At 37.5% G+C, this 23501-nt stretch overlaps 1 long non-coding RNA gene across 1 annotated transcript in view; it reads left to right on the top strand.

Annotated features, from left to right (window-relative positions):
* Window positions 1-20622, top strand: part of LOC141369473 (uncharacterized) — a 33869-nt gene extending 13247 nt beyond the window's left edge. The window contains exons 2-3 of the long non-coding RNA XR_012373209.1: window positions 12414-12626; window positions 20255-20622. This is a non-coding gene — a long non-coding RNA (uncharacterized lncRNA). The remainder of the gene's footprint in view (window positions 1-12413; window positions 12627-20254) is intronic.
* Window positions 20623-23501: the final 2879 nt, after the last annotated feature.

Here is a 23501-nt window from a genome sequence, read left to right on the forward strand (position 1 = left end):
TAGATTGTTGCTGGGAAAAAATATTTTATCTTGCGGCACGTTTTCATAAAAAATGCGAATACGCTGGATATTTATTGCAATTTTATGCGATGAAATTGCGGGAACTTGCACAACTGTTTTCAGCTTGTGCAGCTTTTCAATGATGTTCACGTCACATAATCACGTCACTTCCAGAGTCATATAAAGAGAGAGTTACGAAACGCTTTGATCTCGCCGCCGCGCGGTCACGTGATTCATGTAACGTTCTACAGTTCCTAACCAAGCAGGGCTGTCAATCTGTTTGTATAGGTTTTCAGCTATTTTAGGTAAATATTAGCTTGTAATGTGAATTGATCACTATACTTACTATGTTTATAACGTTTTTTTTTTACTAGGGAGTGATGGAAATACAGTAAATCAGTTAATAAAGATAAACAGTTAATGATGACCCAAAGATAACTGTGGTTATCTATACCAACTACAGCAACACAGTTTATCTTTTATTTTTATAGCAAAAATATGGCTATATAAATGGCTATCAATCTGTTAAAAACATAATTCCTACACTTTTACTATATTAAAAATCACAAAAAAGATCGCCAACGCGGTTATTTGTAACAGTGAAGCATAACAGAAACACACTAAATTCATATTTAATTGTATTTATAGTACACATTAAATGTTAATATAATTATACACGATTTTCGAGGATACATCACTCGTATTACTTACCAAACACAATGAAACACAGCAGCATTGTGAAGCAGTGTGACTTTCTTATAAGGCATTTAGCTTGTCGCTGTTGCCCCCTAGTGTTACTTGTAATATATAAAAAAAGATAAGTATAAAGTAGATGGCCACCAGTAATAAAATATTAAACCATTAAAAACACATTATACACAACTCATTAAAATATAAAAAAAATTCTAGTTATTATTAACGATAATCATTACCTACAGCAGAGTTCATAAAATATCACTGTTGACTATATTCATAAAATGTCTGAAAATGTAAAGAGAAACGGTAATTTCATCGATTTACCAGCAGGTGTCATTGAAATGAATGGGCTTCAGTGCTGCGTTTGGAACTATGCGTCACTACATGACACGCTGTTACTTCCGCATTCCATTCTTACAACGGACGTCTATGTGAGTGTCGTAACTCTATTATTATACGACTCTGGTCACTTCATAACGTTCACATGGCAACAGGGGATGGCTTCGCTTAAGCAGCATAAGTTAAGTGACAATACTAGACCATTTTGGAGTGAATTAAATATGCAAGACTAGTCTTACATGCCACTGTTCATTTGAACTTGGACTTAAATACAAAGAAATACTGTATAATTCTTTAATAACAGTAGTTATATATCATATCTTCAAACAGTGGGCATCAATGATGCCAATGCCTAATGAACTGCCTCAGGTGACGCTGTGAAGCGCGGTGCTTTCTCGCGAAAACAGTAGTCTCTTTTTGCGAGCGAACGCAAAAGGTTTCTCGGGGGAACGCAAAAGTTTTGCGAGGGAACGCAAAAAGTATTGCGAGGGAACGCAAAAGTATTGCGAGGGAACGCAAAAGTATTGCGTGGGAACGCAAAAGTATTGCGTGGGAACGCAATAGTGTGGTCTAAAAATATTCACCAAAGTGTCCCCTTACGGGCTCCGTACAATGGCAAGTCTCCAGCAGCATTTAGTGTGTTTGTTTTAGACGTAGTTCTGTTTATTAAAATTAGAATATGCAGTTTGGTTGTGGCATACTATATAGTTGATATAAATTATATAAGATGGTTATACAGTAAATATACAGTATTGTAACAGCTGAGCATCGCGTGTAGTTTTAAAATAACATTTTAGCGGTTTTGTCATCGTCATTCATCAGCTCATTCAGCTCGCGTTTGAGGAAAACTTAACACGCAAAAATCTACAGACTTTTAAGTTCAGGAGGAGCTTTCACTCTGCAATGTCATCGTAAGGTAAAACATTGTATTTCATCATTTTGCGTTGTTATAATATGTAATTTGCTGTGATATGAACAAAGAAGTGTGATTTATCTTTGGTCTCGTCCCAAATCACACTTACAGTATTTTAAGGCTTGTGCTTTTGTCTGGTGCTGTTACAGGTTAAGCTTTGACGAATTTGTCATGCATGTCAAATAGACCCCTTCAAGGTTTGTAAACATTGAATGACTATCGGGTGCGCGCGCAGCATGGGGTCAAACTGTTCATACAATTGAGGCTTTATACTTTAATCTAACAGGGCTGAAAAATGATGACTTACCTGAAATGAAGTGAGCACTATAAACACCACAAGCCTCTTTGATATTTGCGTTGTCCCAGTCTGCACGTGCTTGCAGCCGCAGTTGTGTTTTTTTTAGGGCTGTCAAAAGATTAATCGCGATTAATCGCATCCAACATAAAAGTTTGTGTTTACATAACATATGTGTGTGTACTGTGTATAAATATTATGTATATATAAATACACACACATTCATGTATATATTTAAGAAATATTTGCATTTAAATACTGTATATACATTTATATAATTTATATTATATATAAATATAAATATTTTATATATAAATATAACAATTTTTTCTTTAATATATACATGATTGGGTGTGTTTTTATATATTAATAATAATTATACACACTACACACACATATGTTACGTAAACACAAACTTTTATTTTGGATGCGATTAATCGCGATTAATCTTTTGACAGCCCTAGTTTTTTTGTTTTTGAGATTCTGCATGGATCGCGAAAACTTAGCGGAATACCTGGTGCGATTTTCACAGCCCACGACGTAAGTAGGTATTTTTTACGATACCGAATAATACGCAACTCAATCTGCTGTAATGACTTTTCTGACCCTGACATGCGCAGTGGGAACCGCCTGTGACGTGAACCGTGAAGGGGTCTATTGCTTTCATGATGTTTCAAAATAGATTATTTAAATCGTTGTGCTTTGTTGTGATATTTGAGGTTGCTGCAGCAGCATGATCAGGAATTAATGAAAATATAGCTTATCAAATATATCACATTGAAAATGCGTTATTTTAAATGAAGAAAATGTTTGAGAAGTGGAAATAAAGTCCCTAACAAGTGTTTATTTAGAATAAAGGAATATGTTGGGTAGGGTAGGTATAAGAATGGCTTTAATTTATCTATAAGTGAAATAATAGATTAAATACAGTGTACACATTAATAAAATATAGCTAATATGTACAGCTTTGCATTTATATCACCTGCTTGCCTGATTTCATTAACCTGATTTAATGTGTAAAACTACATTAAGTGTAATCATTATAACCAGGGAACTACACTAACCTTTTCCACTGGTGGCACTTGCGCTACCAACTTTTTCAGTTACTGGCGCAAAATATGATTTGGTCGCACATATTTTTTTCAAGTTATATTAAGGCTCTCTTGTTAATAATGAACAATAATGAAACTGTATTGCATACAGATATGCTTTTTATTTTACTTGCCATCTTTTAAACCACATGCCGCCTTGTTTTCTTAAACGTTGCAGTCAGTGTTTCCCACAGATCTGAAATTTACCTGGTGGTGGTAACCGGTAAAAAGGGCAATCATTACCCACTGACAAATAATGGTCTACTATACATATGACGAAGAACTAATAATGTGTGACACAACACAATACTTTGATTTATTGAAAATTAATATTAATTTCACATTATATTTCATTAATCTAAACACTCCAAACTTTCTTTGCCATTAACAAAGCTGACACTGTTTGTCAAAGCACCACGAAAACACTTACTGTTTTTGCACTGATATAGGCCTATGAAGCAATTAGACCCCTTTTATCAAACTCAATATAATACAATACTATGTATAGTATATTAATAGACAGTGCAGGTCTATAGATTATAAATGTGACTGATGTTATGACTGATGTTATAATGGTAATAATTTCTATTAAATAGGCACTTTTACTGCTTCTGCTCTATCTTTCTATTTCTCTCTTGCCGATTTAAAAAGCTTAATCCACTCATTATTTCAATAATATTATTCCACTTATTTTATTTTCAAATCTACTTGCTGTCCCGGTGACAAACTTTATACATTGCTTTGCTCGTTTAGTGCAATGGGCTTGACATTAGCACTGTTTTTTGCTACAATCTGTGCAAACTTAATATGGATATGGTTTTAGAAAAGATATGGTTTATTAATAATAAGATTATTAAAAACATGTGAGAAAGAAAACACAGCGCGTGGTCGTAACAAGAACCATCGCCATAGAAACCGAAGGCACGCTAAACTTCACTCGAGCTTTAGCGCGGTAGCGCTCATGGCCGTTTTCCGATCGACTCGGGTTATAAACTCAATATTAATCAGACTTGGGACCCAAAGTAATTAAACTAGGACCTAACCGGACCCGACAGACCATTTAAAATATAAACCCGGAACCATACGGGTCCCGCGTCCTCAGTGAAGAAAGACCTCTGCTCAAGTTCAGAAACATGGAAGACACTGCGCTTGCGTCGCGTCGCACCCAATTCATTGAGAAACAGCTGAGCACGCAAACGCACACTGATGGGGAGAGACACGACGTGCTTTCACGCAAAATGAAGCCAACGTGTTGATGGCTCAGAGCACGTTATAAAACGTATTCTTAAAATCCACATTTATGTTTTAATAAATGCTCATAGTAAATCATAGCATATTGTCTAAAACATTAGGTAGCACATTTGCGACCCATTAAAAATTAGGGTCGCAACGGCAGTTCAAAAGGTCGCATATGCGACCATTTTGGTCGCAGTGTAGCTCCCTGATTATAACATTATAAATCATTATAAATCCAATTGCATCTACTTTTAAAATTTGAATGTGCAAAATGACATATAAATGGCCCTTTATTATAAGACATATGCAAAATAATATTGGATTGAAACATCCATAATTTAAGTGTATGAATCATTTTAGTCGAGAAATGGCTGCCCACCCAAAAATCCTGACTGCCCCCCCAGTCCAGCAGGCCTAGTACCGGGCCTGGTGTGAGGTAAATGAAACATTTTTCAAGTTTCTGCTAAGATATATGTTATTTTTGCTACGAAAATGCGAGGATTATGAAATCACGTAAGCCCCGCATATTTTGCGCACGGAATCTGCAATTTATGCTGCAAAAAGTGCAGTGTATTTGAAAAAATGCGCCTCCCGCATAAATATGCGGACTTTGACTGATTATGTGTTAAATCACGCGATCGCATAGTCATGTGTTTCTGGAGGGACTGGCTTACAGTCCCGTGCGGCTTATAGTCCGGAAAGTATGGTACGCTGTTTTAAAACAAAAGGTCAAAAATTGGTTCATAGCTGTCACTGGGGCAGTTAAAAAGGTTCTAATACTGTTTAGGTACGTGTACCTTTGAGGTAATAATATGAACTAATTTGGTGCAAAGTGTACTTTTTAAAAGGGTACTGCCCAGTGACCATTTTTATCTAATTGTGTATTAATACAAAAAAAATGTATGCCTTGAATTTAGAATTCTCTCCAATACTGTTAAAATGTTTTAGTTTTTGTTTTTAGGTAACCAAAATCTATTACTCATTTATGTTGAAAACTAGCTAAGAGGGCATTCCCTGACTCATTTCCCATGACACATTTGATTATCTTTAATTTGAATGATTTGTATCTTTAATTTGAATTTTTCTGAACATTATGTAAAAGGTATCTGACATGACCATTAGCCTTTGTCGTTTAGCTCCCTTCCAGTGAAATGGACACCATTCACATTTTGTCTTGTATTGGCTGCATCAGTAATATAAATCAAACGATTAAGGTGCTGCTCAGGTTTGATTAATGGAGATTATGGAGGTTTCAGCAAGCACTTGTCAACAGCTGTAATCCATGCGACCCAGCACGGATGACTAACAAAATAACACAACGCTCTAAATCGCATGTCAGGCCCAGATTCTTTCAGGAAGCCCGCTGCGATGCTATCCTGTTTCGCTCTAGTTGTTGCGTTTGTTAGTGAAACATGTAACTGTGGCACAGAATAGCGACCGCAGTTAATTGCAGGTAGGTGACACATTGATATTGATACATTATTTGGATGCCACATCACCCCGTGGCTGATTCAGTAGTCATGAGAACCGGTGTGAGACTGAAGTATGATGCCTTCTGGGTGTAAGAGAGAGGTGGAGTGCTGCTTCACAAAGAGAGCTTCATGTTGTGGATGCAAATGATGAAAGAGAGAGACAGAAAAGGATGTGAACGAAGCGTTTCTTCGAAGGCTCCATCTGTCTTACGTTTACACTGAAAGCGGAAAGCAGCGAGAGAATCAGTCTCCATGGATGAATGTGCTTAGCAGAAATTTAACTTCGGTGAAGGTCTTTGATAAGGAGTAAGTCTCTGTATTGTGTAAAGTTGTTTCAGTCTAACAAAGAAACCCACAAGTCCAAACATGCTGATATGCGTCCACTCTTTCTATTTCAGTTCGGTAGCAATAATTCCTAGACCTTTATAAGCCCTCAAGATACAAAGGATATATGATGACCTTTAAAAGGACCTGCCTTTGTGCAATCTATATTTCTCCTTCAGATGTCTCCAAAAGCTATTCTCTGACAAATGCAATTTCTTTCTTGTGTTGACACATTTCCTATTGAAACGATACGACATTGGGGAGGACATAGTAAAGAGCTTTTCTCTATAAACAGTTAACAGAATATAGTTTATGTTATAGCCTGCAAAACAGTGATTTACCAATAGACATAATAAATACCTAGATGGGGCATTGCAAACTTGTTTTTTTCACAGTTTTTCGTACATGCATATATGTGACCAGTGGCGGCCAGTGACGTTTTTTCAAGGGTGCTCTATGCGAAGTCCGTCACAACATGTACAGTATTGTTCAAAATAATAGCAGTACAATGTGACTAACCAGAATAATCAAGGTTTTTAGTATATTTTTTATTGCTACGTGGCAAACAAGTTACCAGTAGGTTCAGTAGATTCTCAGAAAACAAACAAGACCCAGCATTCATGATATGCACGCTCTTAAGGCTGTGCAATTGGGCAATTAGTTGAAAGGGGTGTGTTCAAAAAAATAGCAGTGTCTACCTTTGACTGTACAAACTCAAAACTATTTTGTACAAACATTTTTTTTTCTGGGATTTAGCAATCCTGTGAATCACTAAACTAATATTTAGTTGTATGACCACAGTTTTTTAAAACTGCTTGACATCTGTGTGGCATGGAGTCAACCAACTTGTGGCACCTCTCAGCTGTTATTCCACTCCATGATTCTTTAACAACATTCCACAATTCATTCACATTTCTTGGTTTTGCTTCAGAAACAGCATTTTTGATATCACCCCACAAGTTCTCAATTGGATTAAGGTCTGGAGATTGGGCTGGCCACTCCATAACATTAATTTTGTTGGTTTGGAACCAAGACTTTGCCCGTTTACTAGTGTGTTTTGGGTCATTTTCTTGTTGAAACAACCATTTCAAGGGCATGTCCTCTTCAGCATAGGGCAACATGACCTCTTCAAGTATTTTAACATATGCAAACTGATCCATGATCCCTGGTATGCGATAAATAGGCCCAACACCATAGTAGGAGAAACATGCCCATATCATGATGCTTGCACCTCCATGCTTCACTGTCTTCACTGTGTACTGTGGCTTGAATTCAGAGTTTGGGGGGCCGTCTAACAAACTGCTTTGGCCCTTGGACCCAAAAAGAACAATTTTACTCTCCACAAAATGTTCCTCCATTTCTCTTTAGGCCAGTTGATGTGTTCTTTGGCAAATTGTAACCTCTTCTGCACATGCCTTTTTTTAACAGAGGGACTTTGCGGGGGATTCTTGAAAATAGATTAGCTTCACACAGACGTCTTCTACATGTCACAGTACTTACAGGTAACTCCAGACTGTCTTTGATCATCCTGGAGGTGATCATTGGCTGAGCCTTTGCCATTCTAGTTATTCTTCTATCCATTTTGATGGTTGTCTTCCATTTTCTTCCACGTCTCTCTGGTTTTGCTCTCCATTTTAAGGCATTGGAGATCATTTTAGCTGAACAGCCTATCATTTTTTGCACCTCTTTATAGGTTTTCCCCTCTGCAATCAACTTTTTAATCAAAGTACGCTGTTCTTCTGAACAATGTCTTGAACGACCCATTTTCCTCAGCTTTCAAATGCATGTTCAACAAGTGTTGGCTATATCCTTAAATAGGGGCCACCTGATTCACACCTGTTTCTTCACAAAATTGATGACCTCAGTGATTGAATGCCACACTGCTATTTTTTTGAACACACCCCTTTCAACTAATTCAACTAATTGCCCAATTGCACAGCCTTAAGAGCGTGCATATCATGAATGCTGGGTCTCATTTGTTTTCTGAGAATCTACTGAACCTACTGGTAACTTGTTTGCCACGTAGCAATAAAAAAATATACTAAAAACCTTGATTATTCTGGTTAGTCACATTGTACTGCTATTATTTTGAACAATACTGTATGTAGCCCGTCATGTGGTTTGTAATGTCAAAAAATGTGTTGGCACGTCGAGTGATCCTATGTGCATCACGTGTCTTGTCAAAATAAGTGCCTGCTGCAGATGCATCTAAAGGGTTTATGATAAAAGAGACGCTCACGTTTGCCAGATACTCGCATAATCTCATGCATAATCAGAGTTTACTGTTAAGTGAGTGTCTTGCGTGCATTTTGTGAACGTGAGCCACCACTGTATGAGACCTTGAACCACAAAACCAGTCATAAGGGTAAATTTTTTAAAATATAGATTTATAAGCTTTCCTTTGATGTATGGTTTGTTCATATGATAGAACAATATTGGGCCCAGATACTATTTGAAAATCAGGAATCTGAGGGTGCAAAAAATTTTATTATTGAGAAAATCACTTTTAAATTTGTTCATATATTACTATGATTAAAGGCGTTGTGCATGATTTTTGAAAAACACTTCGGGCCGAGTACCAAAACACTTGTAGGCAATCAGCAGTAAGGGGCGTGTCTACTAAACGACATCGTTGCCTGGGTTGCGTATGTGTGGGGTGGGTCTATCAAAAGAAGGTCCAGATTCTATTGAGGTAGGCATGTTTGTTTAGGTGATTTCAAATATCAAAATTGTCTTTCAGAGATCATGCACCCCCCTTTAATACATTTTTGTATATATTTAGAAATGTACAATTTATCTACACGGAACATGATCTTTACTTTTTGGCATCGTTAATTTAGACCCATACATGTATTTTCAATGCTATCTCACGAGAATTTGTACATATTTTGCGAGTTGGCTAATCCGCATTAATTCATATGACCACATTCGTAAGTTATGATTTGCCATGACCCCTGTGATGTCGGTTTTTATTGTTGTTTCATGAGAATCGTACGATTTTGCACAATTAACTTTGTATGAATTGATACGAATTAGCCAACTCGTAAAATATGCAAGTTTTCTCGTGAGATCAGGCTGGTATTTTTGGCTATTGCTACAAATATACCCATTCTACTTATGACTGGTTTGGTCAAGGGTCAAAGTGTACATCTTTAAATAATATAAATCTGGGACAAAAGACTTATGGACAGATTTGCATATACAGCTGTATATAGTAAACAAATATGTGAAAATATATGTATTTACATAAAAACAGTTAATGGCTCATTCAATAGTATTTGGGAATAAATTATAACTACACTCTAAAAATGTCTGGGTTATTTTTGTCACATAATGGGTAAATATTGAAAGGAACACACAGCTGGGTTAAAATTAACCCAATGCTCGGTTGTTTTAACCCAACCGCTGCGTTACCCCGTGGTTGCTTAACAACAACCCAACATTGGGTCATTTTTGACCCAGCATGTGTTCTGGCCAATATTTACCTATTATGAGTAAAAAATAACCCAGCATTTTCATTGTCTTAAAGGGACACTCCACTTTTTTGAAAATATGCTAATTTTCCAGCTCCCCTAGAGTTAAACATTTGATTTTTACTGTTTTGGAATCCATTCAGCTGATCTCCGGGTCTGGTGCTAGCACTTTTAACATAGCTTAGCACAATCCATTGATTCTGATTAGACCATTAGCATTGCACAAAAACATAACCAAAGAGTTTTAGTATTTTTCCTATTTAAAACTTGACTCTTCTGTTGCAACATCATGTACTAAGACCGACAGAAAATTAAAAGTTGCGATTTTCTAGGCAGATACGGACTATACTCTCATTCTGGCATAATAATCAAGGGCTGTTTCTCAATTCCAAGAGCGCAAAGAACGGACTTGCATTCTCGTGGAGATTTATCTTGCCAGGCGACCTTGGAAGAACGAACTCAGAAGGTCATGAGAACACAGAACGCACTTGTGAGAATTGAGTTGTGTGCGGTCTTCCTGTTGGTCACCTGACCTCCGCCATCGTTTTGCCGCAATGACTTCTGGGGCGTAAAGCAATTTCAGCACGTAAGTCTGCACTCGATATCAAGAACACATCCGGGTATTTTCATGCGTCCTCTGTACTTGCGTTCTTGAGAATTGGAATTGAATTTCGATGGTTTATGATGACGTAGAGCGAGGACACAAGGACGCAAGATCGCTAAAGAACGCATATTGAGAAACAGCCAAGGACTTTGCTGATTTAACACACCCTTGGTTACTTTCAATGGCAGTGGACTATTTTTGAGCAGTGTGTAATATCACTACGCCTGCAGCAGCCATGTTACATCAGCAAAGTCACCGATTATTACGCCAGTTTGAAAGTATAGTTCCTAGCCATATCTGCCTAGAAAATCACAACTTTTAATTTTCTGTCGGTCTTAGTACACGATGTAGCTACAGAGTCAAGTTTTAAATATGAAAAATATTGAAACTCTTTGGTTATTTTTAGCGCAATGCTAATGGTCTAATCAGATTCAATGGATTGTGCTGTGCTAAAAGTGCTAGCGACAGACCTGGAGATCAGCTGATTGGATTCCAAAACGTTATGAATCAAATGTTTCACTAGGGGAGCTGGAAAATGAGCATGTTTTCAAAAAAAGGGGAATGTCCCTTTAAATCCCCAAAAATTTGCATTTCTTGTGCTTCAGTCACAGCTCATTCCCTTTAAAATATTGAGAAAAAAAAAAACTGTGCATCTGTAAGTGATACACTATATTTCATAGTATTTACTTGCACCGTTGCACTACCATATCACAAAAAAGTAAATGTTCAAGTGTTTCTTCTCTGTATCCTTTCACTGCTTTTATAACATAGAGAAAGCAGACTGCTTGCTGTTGTTTTACTATTAATGAGCTTTGATCTGACATGCATCACAAGGAAAGTTGAGAAAGAACTTAAATGTCATCTGGTTTTGAAAAGTCTAGCAGACCATGTAAACAGCATAAATCTTAATACCGAACACAAAAATAATGCATGATAAAGCGTTGGCTTGGTGTTTGTGCCTCCAGTAAAATGGTTGCCCGCTGCTCCAATAGTTTACGGAAGTTCAGTTCAAGTCTAGTCATGCCTTGCAGGAGACGAGAAGATGTGAGGAGTTGTTACACCACAGTCCTGTGAAAAAATTACATCCCAGGGACATCTCAGAGAACAGGCGGAGTGACAGTTAGCAAGGCTATCAATTGCTTTGACACATTGCACGCCTGCGGAGTTCATTACGATCGCTGGCCTGAGAGGGCCGTGGCCATTCATCACAGGAGCGAGCGACTCTCAAGGCTCATGTGCGAGCTGCAAATGAGATTTTCTAATTACTCCTTCAATTTCTTTGATTGAATGGGGGTAAACAGGGGGCATAAACTGGAGAACGGGTTTCGACGGATGGCTTTGTTCATTTGATGTCTGTGTCATATAAAAAACATAAAGCTCTTATAGGCTCGAATAGAAAAAAAATGTGTCTCGTGAAGAAAAAAGATTGAAAGCAAAGGAGACAAATGTAAATAAATGTCTTTTGTATACCACATATAAAATAAACATTGCTTTTTGAGTAATTGTCACCAGAAGGTACACGTCATAAGAACATATTCAGTTCTGTGTGTATACATTACATAAGTTCTCAGTTGAAGTCTTATATTATTAGATAACATTGGCAGAATAAACTGTTAATAATATGGTAGATGATATCAGAATGCAGCGTATACAACAGACAGTGGAGGACTTATTGAATTACAGCAGTGCTTTTGGCTGTGAAAACACACATTTAGTCGCTGTTTCATTCAACCTTAGCTGTCTCTGACTAAATAAACCCATATATGGGTGCCCTTAAGGATCTGAACCCTCTGGCGTCGTCTTCATCTTTGCCCCTTCATTCTTAATTTTCTTGCAAACTATTGCCCATCAGCTTTAGAGGATCATTTGGTGCCTTTCGTCCTCATGATTTGAGTTCCACATATGTGCATTTCAGTAAAATTACAATCTGTGTCTCAATATGAGTTCTGTATTTGTCACATTGTCCTCAGCTCCCTACTGTTGCCCTGAAGCTGTTTTGCTTCCAAATGTCCAACTGTTGATGCTTGGTGCCAGAGAGAGAAGAGCCTGCCAGGAAACAGACTGAGTCAGCATGGGGAAGGGAGTCATCGTCCCTTGAGCCTGGAGCGCGGCCAGCGCTCGCTGAGTTATGACGATAACAAGAGAGAGAGGAGAGCTGCTGGGAATCCCTGCTAGATATTCAGGTAGAAAGACAGGTTAAAAACACATTAACATTTGTTAAATGTAAAGTGTATATTTACTTAAATAGCAACAATGACCTTGTATGGTTTAGTAATGTTAGTGGTATGAATTTGGGATGGGACTGACCAATGGAAGATGAGGGTAATGTTTAAAAACATCTATTGGTGAACATTTTTATTACACACGTCACATGCTTATTTGTATATTTATAAAATGTCTGAGTAATGTAGGGCTGGTTTTGGGAAATATATATGTGGGTGTAAAACTATCTCTGTTACTAAGGAAGTGTAACCATGTTGACAATCATGTATGTGTGTGAGATAGAGAGGGAAAGAGTGTGCGTGTTTCTCTGTGTATGACTGCCAGTTACATAATGTCAACAGTGTTATTCTACCTTGGTAACAGAGTTGACACTGACTAATTCAGACAACAAGAAATCATGATTTTGATATTGTTATGACCTTTAGCATTTTGTGATCAATGACAACATAGACGTAATGTACTGAACTGAACGTAAAATTTCCTATGATGGGCGCTCATAGATATATACACTAGATGTCGCCTTGGGGTTCTAAGCATGCGTCAAAACCGCCGCCATCTTGGAACAGGGGTCTTGTCATAGGAAGTAGTTAGGTAACGCTGCTATCTCCACCTGTATTTCGAATTCATGGACGATGCCAGACTTTTGTGCTGTGTATTGATGTTATACCTACTAGCACTATGCATTGTAGTTAGAAAAAGTAGATTTTCAAAATATCAAAACTTTAATTTTCTGGACTCCAAGAAAATCGCATTCATGACGATTGATGATTTTACTTCCATTACACCATTGCGGCAGTGGGTCAGTGGTTCATGTAGGTTGTCTACAAACCGGAAGGTTGGTGGTTCAATCCCCGGCTCCACCGGACCAAGTGTCGAGGTGTCCTTGAGCAAGACACCTAACCCCAGCTGCTCCCGACAAGCTGGATGGCGCCTTTCATGGCTGACACCGCCAACGGTGTATGAATGTGTGAGTGAATGGGTGAATGTGAGGCAACATGTACAGCACTTTGGATGGCCATAGGTCTGTTAAAAGCGCTATATAAATGCAGTCCATTTACCATTGCCTACAATGACGCTGATGTGGGGTTCCCCTGTTTCAAGATGGCGGCTCTGTTTGACGCATTTGATCCAATGAACTGGCATAGCCAAGGCGACATCTAGTGTACATATCTATGATGGGCGCTGACATGTTACGCAAAAACATCAGTTGGTAGCCAGGGCATGCACAGAAGAAATCTTCCGTGGAGACGTGCACCCAATTCAACCACACCCCTTAAATGTCTCATTTGTCTGGCTTCCTAAAATAAGGTAAGTTGAATACAACTCATTTTGTCGGTGTGAAATAACACAAAAATCGAAAATTAATAGTTAGTTATATCTTCACTCTTCCCTCGAAGCTCAGAGAGTCAGCTCAGAGAAGCTGTCAATCACAAATGTCAATCGTAATGACACGCCTCATTTCTATAGCATCAAATTACTAGCTATAATCAAAACTTATTACAAAAATGAACAATTGAACATTTATCAGCATGATAACAACTACCTTAAAGGACCAAAACCATCTTTTGAAAAATGTTATTCGAAGTGTAATTTTTTTATTTTGACCCAAGTCCACTTCGTTTGCATCATAGACTGTAAATAAAGATGGACGGCGCCTCTTCGCTCTTTCCCATTGGTGAAAAGTGAAGCCATCAGTGTCCCGATACGGCGCTTACATTTTGGGTTTTGAGTCTGCGCAGTAGCGATTTCGGGACCAGTCCTGCGCAGTAGTGAGCAGGAAGTAAAGCAGCGAAATCAAGGCCCCGCCCTCGCTCTCGCAGAATGCGCATATCAAAGCTGTCAATCATGACGTGACACCACCGTTTTATAGCATTAAATAACTAAAAACAAACTTATTCTAAAAACAAACACTTGAATTTACATCAGCATGATAAAACTAAAGTAAATGACAGAAACCAGCTTTGGAAAAAAGATAATTGAAGTGTAAATAAATTGTTTAGTTGGTCTCAAGTCCCATTGAATAACATGGGGGAGGCTGGGTTTGTGACCTGTGCTGGGACCAGTCATTGGGGGGCGTTCGAGACGTTTTGGCTTCGCTTTTCGGGGCTTGTGCGGCATGCTTGGTTTGCATGGAGAGGGCGGGGTTTATGACTTGTACTGCAGCCAGCCACCAGGGGGCGATCACAGAGCCAGCAGCTTCACTTTTGAAGATGTATGAGGCACACCCGGGTACCAAATTATTAAAATAATAAAAAATCATCATTTAATAATGACTAAATATGATTATAAAATAATTACTTTGGACACCAAATGTGCATGCACCCATCTGAACTTCTAGAGCGGGGTTTACAACCTTTATCCTTGGGGAGCACCCTAAGTACATACAGTGTAGGACAATCTAAGCCCCCCAGTTTGATTTTACTGTTTCGTTGTCAAGCATGTTAAGATGGAGTGAGCAAAATTGAAGTAATTATTTTACACAAGACAATATTTTAACTACGTTATCTTGGCATTATAATCATATGACTTGTTAAAATATGTTTTAATAAAATTATAAGTGGAACATTTTATGCATCTTTATCCCGCAGACTGTCCTGTAAAGAGCAGCTTGTGTTTTGCCAGACAGAACACATACCATATCAACTATGTGGGAATTATACCCAATGGAAAAATCAATGCAAAATTTGTCTCTTGCCATTTTTTTCACTGCTAACTATTGATATATTTTTATAGGTGAATAAAACTTTATTTCCTTGCCCATAAATGACAAAAACAAACCTACCCTTTCAGATTAATTACATTTATTTAATACATTGTTGCAGTCTTTGTCTTTCTGATTCCCATTCTTCTCTCTCTAACAGTGTAAAACAAACACATTTGTGCCATACAAGATTAGCTTCAGTTAAATGTAACACTGGCACCATTTGAGTGATATAAATACATTGACAAATATCACAGGACAATGCTACAAAAACACAAACAATGTGTGTTAGCATTACTCACCAGTTTAAGAAAAAATAATTATTTGTTGTTTATCAAATAAATAATAATGTTTCTGTATAGCTCAGTGGTAGAGCATTGCACTAGCAAATGCTGAGTTTAAACCCAGGGAAAACTGATAAAAATGTAATGCAAGTTGCTTTGGATAAAAGCTTCTGCCAAATGCATAAATGGAAATGTAAATAATGGATTTTGGTTTAAATTATGTGAGAGGGACAACAAAGCAAAGTGATTTTTTAGTGTCGGTGTTTGAGGCACAGTAATAGTAGACTTGTCAGTCTCTTCACAGCACCATGCCATTAATAATGTAGAGTTGTAGGAGGCAATTAAACATACATTTACACATATGCATTTCAAAGTGATTTTACAGAATATACCCATTCAGGAAAATATATCTAAAAACATAGTTCAACCCAAAAAAAATTACTCACCTTCATGTTGTTCTAAACATGTATAAGTTTCTTTATTCTGTTGAACATAAAAAATATATATATTGATATGCTTAATGAAAGTAAGCACACAGTTTACGGTACCCATTGACTATAGACGGTTTCATCGGACGTGATACGCATCTGGTCAGAACTTTATTTCCGGTTTCTTGTTAAATGGTCTGACTATAGTTGTTAACTGAACTTTTAAACAAATACCTCGTTGAAAATAACACATGTTTTGGTTTCCTCTGTAATCGATGTTGTTTATTCTGCTTGTTATATAAATAAACTACTTTAAAATGACTTTGTTGTTATTTATGCGGAGTTTATCAGAAGTTGTGTTTTTCACGAAAGCTTCTTGTTTATGTTGTTACTGCTGAAACTGTCTGTATTTGTTTTTCTATGGAAGTCAATGGGTACTGTCAGCTGTGTGGGTACAATCATTTATCAAAATATCTTCTTTTGTGTTCAACAGAATAAAGAAACTCATACAGGTAGAACAACATGAGACTGAGTAAATGATGCTAGAATTTAAATTTTTGGGTGAACCATCCCTTCAGGTAAAGTATAACACCTCAAAAATTACTGATCATTATTATTTAAAATGTGTGATTAGCATCAGTGCACACTAATCTTAGGTAACCGTGATGAGGCATAACCAATACTGATCCTAACATTAACCATCATTAGCATGCAAAACCTATTTAGCGGTTTTGCAGGGTTTCCCTCTGCATCATCAAAAATGAATATTTTAAACCTCAACGACCTAGAAAGAAGATTGAGACCTTGTGCTACTGTGAACACCTCCCTTTAAAATTCAAATACTGTGCTATAGAAATATGGCAGAAATTGATTTGCATAAAAATAAAAATGCACGCCGCACTTATGCCTCTTTTATTCTGGAGAAATTTGGAACATTCTAAGTATTGGAACAAAAAAATTATCGTTTAAAGTCTGTGTTGAAAAGGTTTTCATACCATACAGTAGTGTGAATTTATCATCATACAATTCCTTGTTTTTCTTAGTTTGACATTATTGCATGCTGGGTTGCCTGAATAATTCATTTTAGTCTTTTTTTACTTTTGCATTTTCTATTGATTTGTTATTTAAGCCCGATTAGCAACTGGTCAATCAGGAAACAATCAATACTTTTTTCCACTCAAACAGTATGAATACTCTGCTTAATGCATCAAGCATCAATGATTGATTAAATAATCTGAAAGGCTTTGAAACACATTCTGCATTTTAATATGACCTCAAAAAAGTTACTGCGTCGCTCAATGCAGTTACTGTATATAGCATAGAGTGTTCCAAGCATTTGAACTTATATAGTCAGATAGAAAATAATAAAGATCCCTTTACAATTACAGAGACCAGCTAAGACTGCAAAAGCACATTTTTTACTAAGATTAAAAGACCTGCTCAGTTTGTTCAGCAGTTCCACTTCAAGGCACCGGTTAAGCCTGTGGGAGCCCGACATATGCTGGATTTCACAGACTGTTGTAAATTTATAATGAGGATGCCATCACACCTTATATTCACCAGACACAAGGATTGTATAAAATCACAGTCATGTATATAAATATCAATCTTGTTTAATCAATCAATCATCAAATAATTAATATGCAATTGTATTAATTGAAACACAGTGAAATTTGGGTATAAATGCTGACATGAAATGGATAAAAGTTAAAATATAACAAATCTAACCTGTAGTTTTAAACTCTACCATTTTAATACAGTACACTGTCAGAAAAAGGGTTAGAAAATAGTCCCAGTCACCTTTAAAAAGGTTATAATGCACCATTTTAAAATGCACCATTTAGTTACAAGGTAAATTTGCCCTAAAGTGGGACACTTCCTAATGTGGGACACCTAACATGTTTGTATGTACACCAAAAATACATAAATGCCATTGAAACTGACATCACAAAAAATAATGTGACCTCTCAAATGTCCAGTCATGTATGAGAGTGGATCAATCATCAAATTTATTTTTAGCACAAATCTAAAACTCAGAAATTATCTCACATTCGGGCAATTCACTGTAAAAATTGCTGTAATTATGCAGCTGGTTGCCAGTAACTTACTGTAGAAGATAAAGACTGAAAATGTTTAATGTTCATTTAACTTTGAACAAACTGTTGCCGGTAAATAACATAAATGTAAAATCTACAGTAAGTTGGCAGCTAGTTGCCAATAATACCCAGTAATACGGTAATTTCTACAGAAATTTTTTACAGTGTACATCTGGTACCAATATGTCTGTAAAAAAAATCAGTAGAAATTACAATTTTGTTGCAGCTGGGTTGCCGGTAATTTACCGTAGATTTAAATTTATGTTATTTACTGGCAAGAGTTTGTTCAAAGTTAAATAAATTTTTAATATTAACAAGTCTTTATCTTTACAGAATACAACTATACAATAACAGCCTCATGCAAAGCATTCTGGGAACCAGAAATCATCATAAACCTTTTTCTGTTTTCTGCTTCAGATTTTGTTTCCCAGAATGCTTTGCCCGATGCCGCCCTTTCAGTTTCACTCTGTAAAGACAATGACCCGTAAATGTTAAATGTTTATTTAACCCTGAACAAAATGTCGCCAGCAAATAACACAAATCCAAATCCACGGTAAATTACCGGCAACCCAGCTGCAATTTCTACAGATTTTTTTTACAGTATAGGCTAACTCTGAGATACTAATATGAACTCTGTAGGTGTAAAGGTTTACTTTTTAAAGGGACAGTAAGTAGGATTTTCCCCTATCTAGTGGTGAAATTGTATTTTGCATTCAAAGGAATAGTGCTCTCTAGCGCCTCGCTTTTCCAAATGCGTGTTGCAACTACACTAGCCGTTATGTACTCACTCCTTGTCCGTTTCAGCTAGTTTATGTGTTCTGAACGAAAACGCGTTGTGGAAATGCATTACAGTAGGCTAGTGCTTTTTGTCCCTCTCTGCTATTATAGTTTTTTAATATGGCGGAACGACATGGACTTACCCGTTCAATGTAAGTAAAGAGAATTATAAGCTTACCAAGAAAAGTCAGATCATTTTCAGAGGTCATTTGACACCAATGAGGACATATTTTTGAAAAAAAGACATTGATTTTGACTAATAAAAAACTACACATTGTGCCTTTAAAAGGGTATTGCCTCTGTGACAGCTATAGATGGATTTTTTTTCAGACAGTGTAAAATTATTTTGTACAACATTGTATATTGTCATTGTGTTTCTTTACTGTATAAAAGCGGTAAAAACAGATATGGCAGCAGGATTTAGAGGTCACACATTGTCCCATCAAGAGGTTTAATACAGTAGATCATATCTGCTTGCCCTTATTTTTCCTTCCTCTGTGACTGTTCTCTTATATCAAAAGTAGTAGATAAAAACCCATTCACAGAAAGTACAGCTTGCCTCAGTGATATTTCAGATATGATGTCTGCAGGGTTATTGTGAAGAATTCACACAATAATTTGCCCACCAAGATCTGATCGCACGGTTTGGATACTAATGTTACTCACAATTTCACAAAACCATACACCAACCCAGAAAATGCCTTGTGGTGGGAATACAACTCATCAACAGCTTACAACCTACATTAAAAACCATTAAAACTCCCTTAATGAGTCATTTATTCCACATTAGCCTGTGAGAGATAAGACACTCACAGGAGAGGTTTGGCAACAATCGCTCCAAACAACACAATATATAAACCTCTATGACAGAAGAAAGCTACTTCATCTACAATTTAACACGAGGAAATTATTTTGGAGCACTGCTTAACACCTACTTTTGTGGGTGCACCAGACAAAACAAGACAATGACTTGTTTTTAGAACATTTTATTATATATATATATATATATATATATATAATTTAAAATACTGTTTGCAATCACTATATGGAAAGCAGCTTCGATAAATCTAAATCATGTAAGATCGAAGCAACAAGAAATTAGGTGCCAAGACGGTGATACCAGTTTCACTTTTTGCTTTAGTATTCACAACATTTCCTCCAAACTATTGCCAGCTAAAGAGCAATGAGCACAACAGTTTACCGTTTGACCCTTTTACAGTAAAAGGTCAAAGGTAAGCATGTGGTTTGTGCTGCTATGTCACTCATTTATCTTTCTCTATCAATTTTTTTCCTATACACCAGTGGCAGCCCATTGGAAATCCATGTAGAAGTTCTCTCCCTGGCATTCGCTCTATTGATTATGTGTCTGGACAGCTAGCGTGCGGGTCTGTGTGAAGTGATGCAGGAAGATCGGGAGGAGAGAAGAATAAGAATGAGAAGGGATGAGCAGAGAGAGATGGAAGGAAGAGAAAGAAGCTGTGACCGGAGAAACAAGGAGGGAAGGACTGAATCCTAAATGTGCTGGCTATATTTTACAAAATGACTTTCAAGTTATCGACTGCTGCTTTGCACATGTGTGAACTCATCATGTAATCTTCTTACCTTGAGAAACTGTGTTCAGAGAATTTCCAGTTTTAGTGCTAAGTGGGGTTCACCGCTGCAGTATACAGTAGGGATGTATTTATATACACTCACCTAAAGGATTATTAGGAACACCATACTAATACTGTGTTTGACCCCCTTTCGCCTTCAGAACTGCCTTAATTCTATGTGGCATTGATTCAACAAGGTGCTAAAAGCATTCTTTAGAAATGTTGGCCCATATTGATAGGATAGCATCTTGCAGTTGATGGAGATTTGGGGGATGCACATCCAGGGCACAAAGCTCCCGTTCCACCACATCCCAAATATGCTCTATTGGGTTGAGATCTGGTGACTGTGGGGGCCATTTTAGTACAGTGAACTGATTGTCATGTTCAAGAAACCAATTTGAAATGATTCGAGCTTTGTGACATGGTGCATTATCCTGCTGGATACATGGTGGTCATAAAGGGATAGACATGGTCAGAAACAATGCTCAGGTAGGCCGTAGCATTTAATTGATGCCCAATTGGCACTACTGGGCCTAAAGTGTGCCAAGAAAACACCTCCCACACAATTACACCACCAACAGCAGCCTGCACAGTGGTAAAAAGGCATGATGGATCCATGTTCTCATTCTCATATGCCCAATTCTGACTCTACAATCTGAATGTCTCAACAGAAATCGAGACTCATCAGACCAGGCAACATTTTTCCAGTCTTCAACTTTCCAGTTTTGGTGAGCTTGTGCAAATTGTGGCTTTTTTCCTATTTGTAGTGGAGATGAGTGGTACCCGGTGGCGTCTTCTGCTGTTGTGGCCCATCCGCCTCAAGGTTGTGCGTGTTGTGGCTTCACAAATGCTTTGCTGCATACCTCAGTTGTAAAGAGTGGTTATTTCAGTCAAAGTTGCTCTTCTATCAGCTTGAATCAGTTGGCCCATTCTCCTCTGACCTCTAGCATCAACAAGGCATTTTCGCTCACAGGACTGCCGCATACTGGATGTTTTTCCCTTTTCACACCATTCTTGCTAAACCCTAAAAATGGTTGTGCGTGAAAATCCGAGTAACTGAACATATTGTGAAATACTCAGCCGGCCCGTCTGGCACCAACAACCATGCCACGCTCAAAATTGCTTAAATCACCTGTTCTGACCAGCATGTTCTGATGGGGACTAAACAGGAGTAGGTGGATTTTTCAGTATTGTAAAGTTGTTGTGTTCACACACTGCCAACACACATATAGTCCAAACACATTGGTTTGCACTTTAAGTCATAGTTTACTTTTATTAATGTGGTAAAAATATAAATTAAGAATAAGTAAGTAATTCCAAAATGTTACCAGTAGTGCTACTATCCACATCCGCAATTACAGTACAAAATCAATACCTGTTTTAATTTTGTTTATCTGACACTCAGAAGATCTTAAAAAGTAAAGATTTTCAATAAATGTTTTGTTCATTTGCATTTAACTGTATAATGCATCCGAAGGTCATTCAGTAAATCACGTGTAATGCTGGTATAAGTGTGATTTACTCTACCAAAGCGAGAGCAAAGCAACATTAACCTTTGTAACTGAGAAGAAAATATCACTCTGTTGAAGTGTGGCTTTAAAAAGGCGATAAAAGGAATAGAAAAAGAGAACTGCAGAAAAGACAGGCAAGAAAAGACGTTGAACGAAACTAATGACATTTATGGAAATGCCAGTGTAGCTGATGGATGGAGGTTCTCACCGGCAGGCGAGAAGATTTAACACTGCAGGTGCAAAGCAACACCAAATCGACACAGTCAAAGAGAATCGGCAACCCCGTTAATTATCGGCACAACTGCATATCATTAGGCCTTCCGTAGGACTGTTTATCCATAATTAACTCACTACATATTAATAATAAATGCACTTTGATAAATTTTTAACTGCTACATACTGCTGAAACTTTGCCAGACAAATATACAGTGAGCTGGACAAAATGGTGGATCTCACACAGAGAGAATGTAATTGAAGCAGGCTGTAAAAATACCAATTTAACTCATTCCATTTCTTGTAATATTACAATACAATCTCCTCTCACGACACTGAACAAAATGTGTTTTAAACATAATAGCACATAACATTTTGCTGAACTGATGAACAAGGTCTTTCTTGATGAGATTCAATGGTATGTGAAAAGAGAAGAGACCATAATGCCGCTCCATCATTAGTATTTCCCCAATTTTCTGCTTGATTGCTTAACAGGCCTCTTTCCTTTAATAATTTTTTCATCTAATCCTTAATTCATTTTTATGCAGTTTAACCTCATCTGTAAGGATTAATGCGGGAGTTTCTGTGTCCCAGGTATGTAGATCTTCAAAATCATTACTTTACAGTATATTGGGATTTCCAGACCAAGGTCAAACCCAAAGTGCAGAGGGAAGTTCATTTTGAGGAGCTACTTCAAATTCAATCTTTATTTCTGACAAATCAAATGTGTTTTCGACTACCACTGAATATGGTTGAAAGTGCACAAGTTCAAAACGTTTACAACCCACTGAATTTAAGCATATTACTAAGCGGAGGAAAAGAAACTTACAAGCATTCTCTCCGTAGCGGCGAGTGAAGAGGGAGGAGCCCAGTGCCAAATCCCTGCTCCACCTCGGCGTAGGCCAGGGGCCTAAGTCCTTCTGATGGAGGCTTAGCCAGTGGACAGTGTGAGGCCAGTGACGGACCCGCAGACTTCTCAGAGTCAGGTTGTTTGGGAATGCAGCCCACAGCGAGCGATAAACTCCATCTAAGGCTAAATACAGACACGAGACCGATAGTCGGTCCCATTTATTTAGCGTTGTCCACTCTTGATCTGATCAACAAAAATGCATCTTTATACCAGATGTAAACCTATTACTAACCAGAGGAAAAGAAACTAACAAGGATTCCCTCAGTTACGGCGAGTGAAGAGGGAGGAGCCCAGCGCCTTACCCCTGTCTGCAGCAGGCGCAG

This window comes from Misgurnus anguillicaudatus, chromosome 14 (genome assembly GCF_027580225.2).
Source record: "Misgurnus anguillicaudatus chromosome 14, ASM2758022v2, whole genome shotgun sequence".
NCBI lineage: Eukaryota > Metazoa > Chordata > Actinopteri > Cypriniformes > Cobitidae > Misgurnus > Misgurnus anguillicaudatus.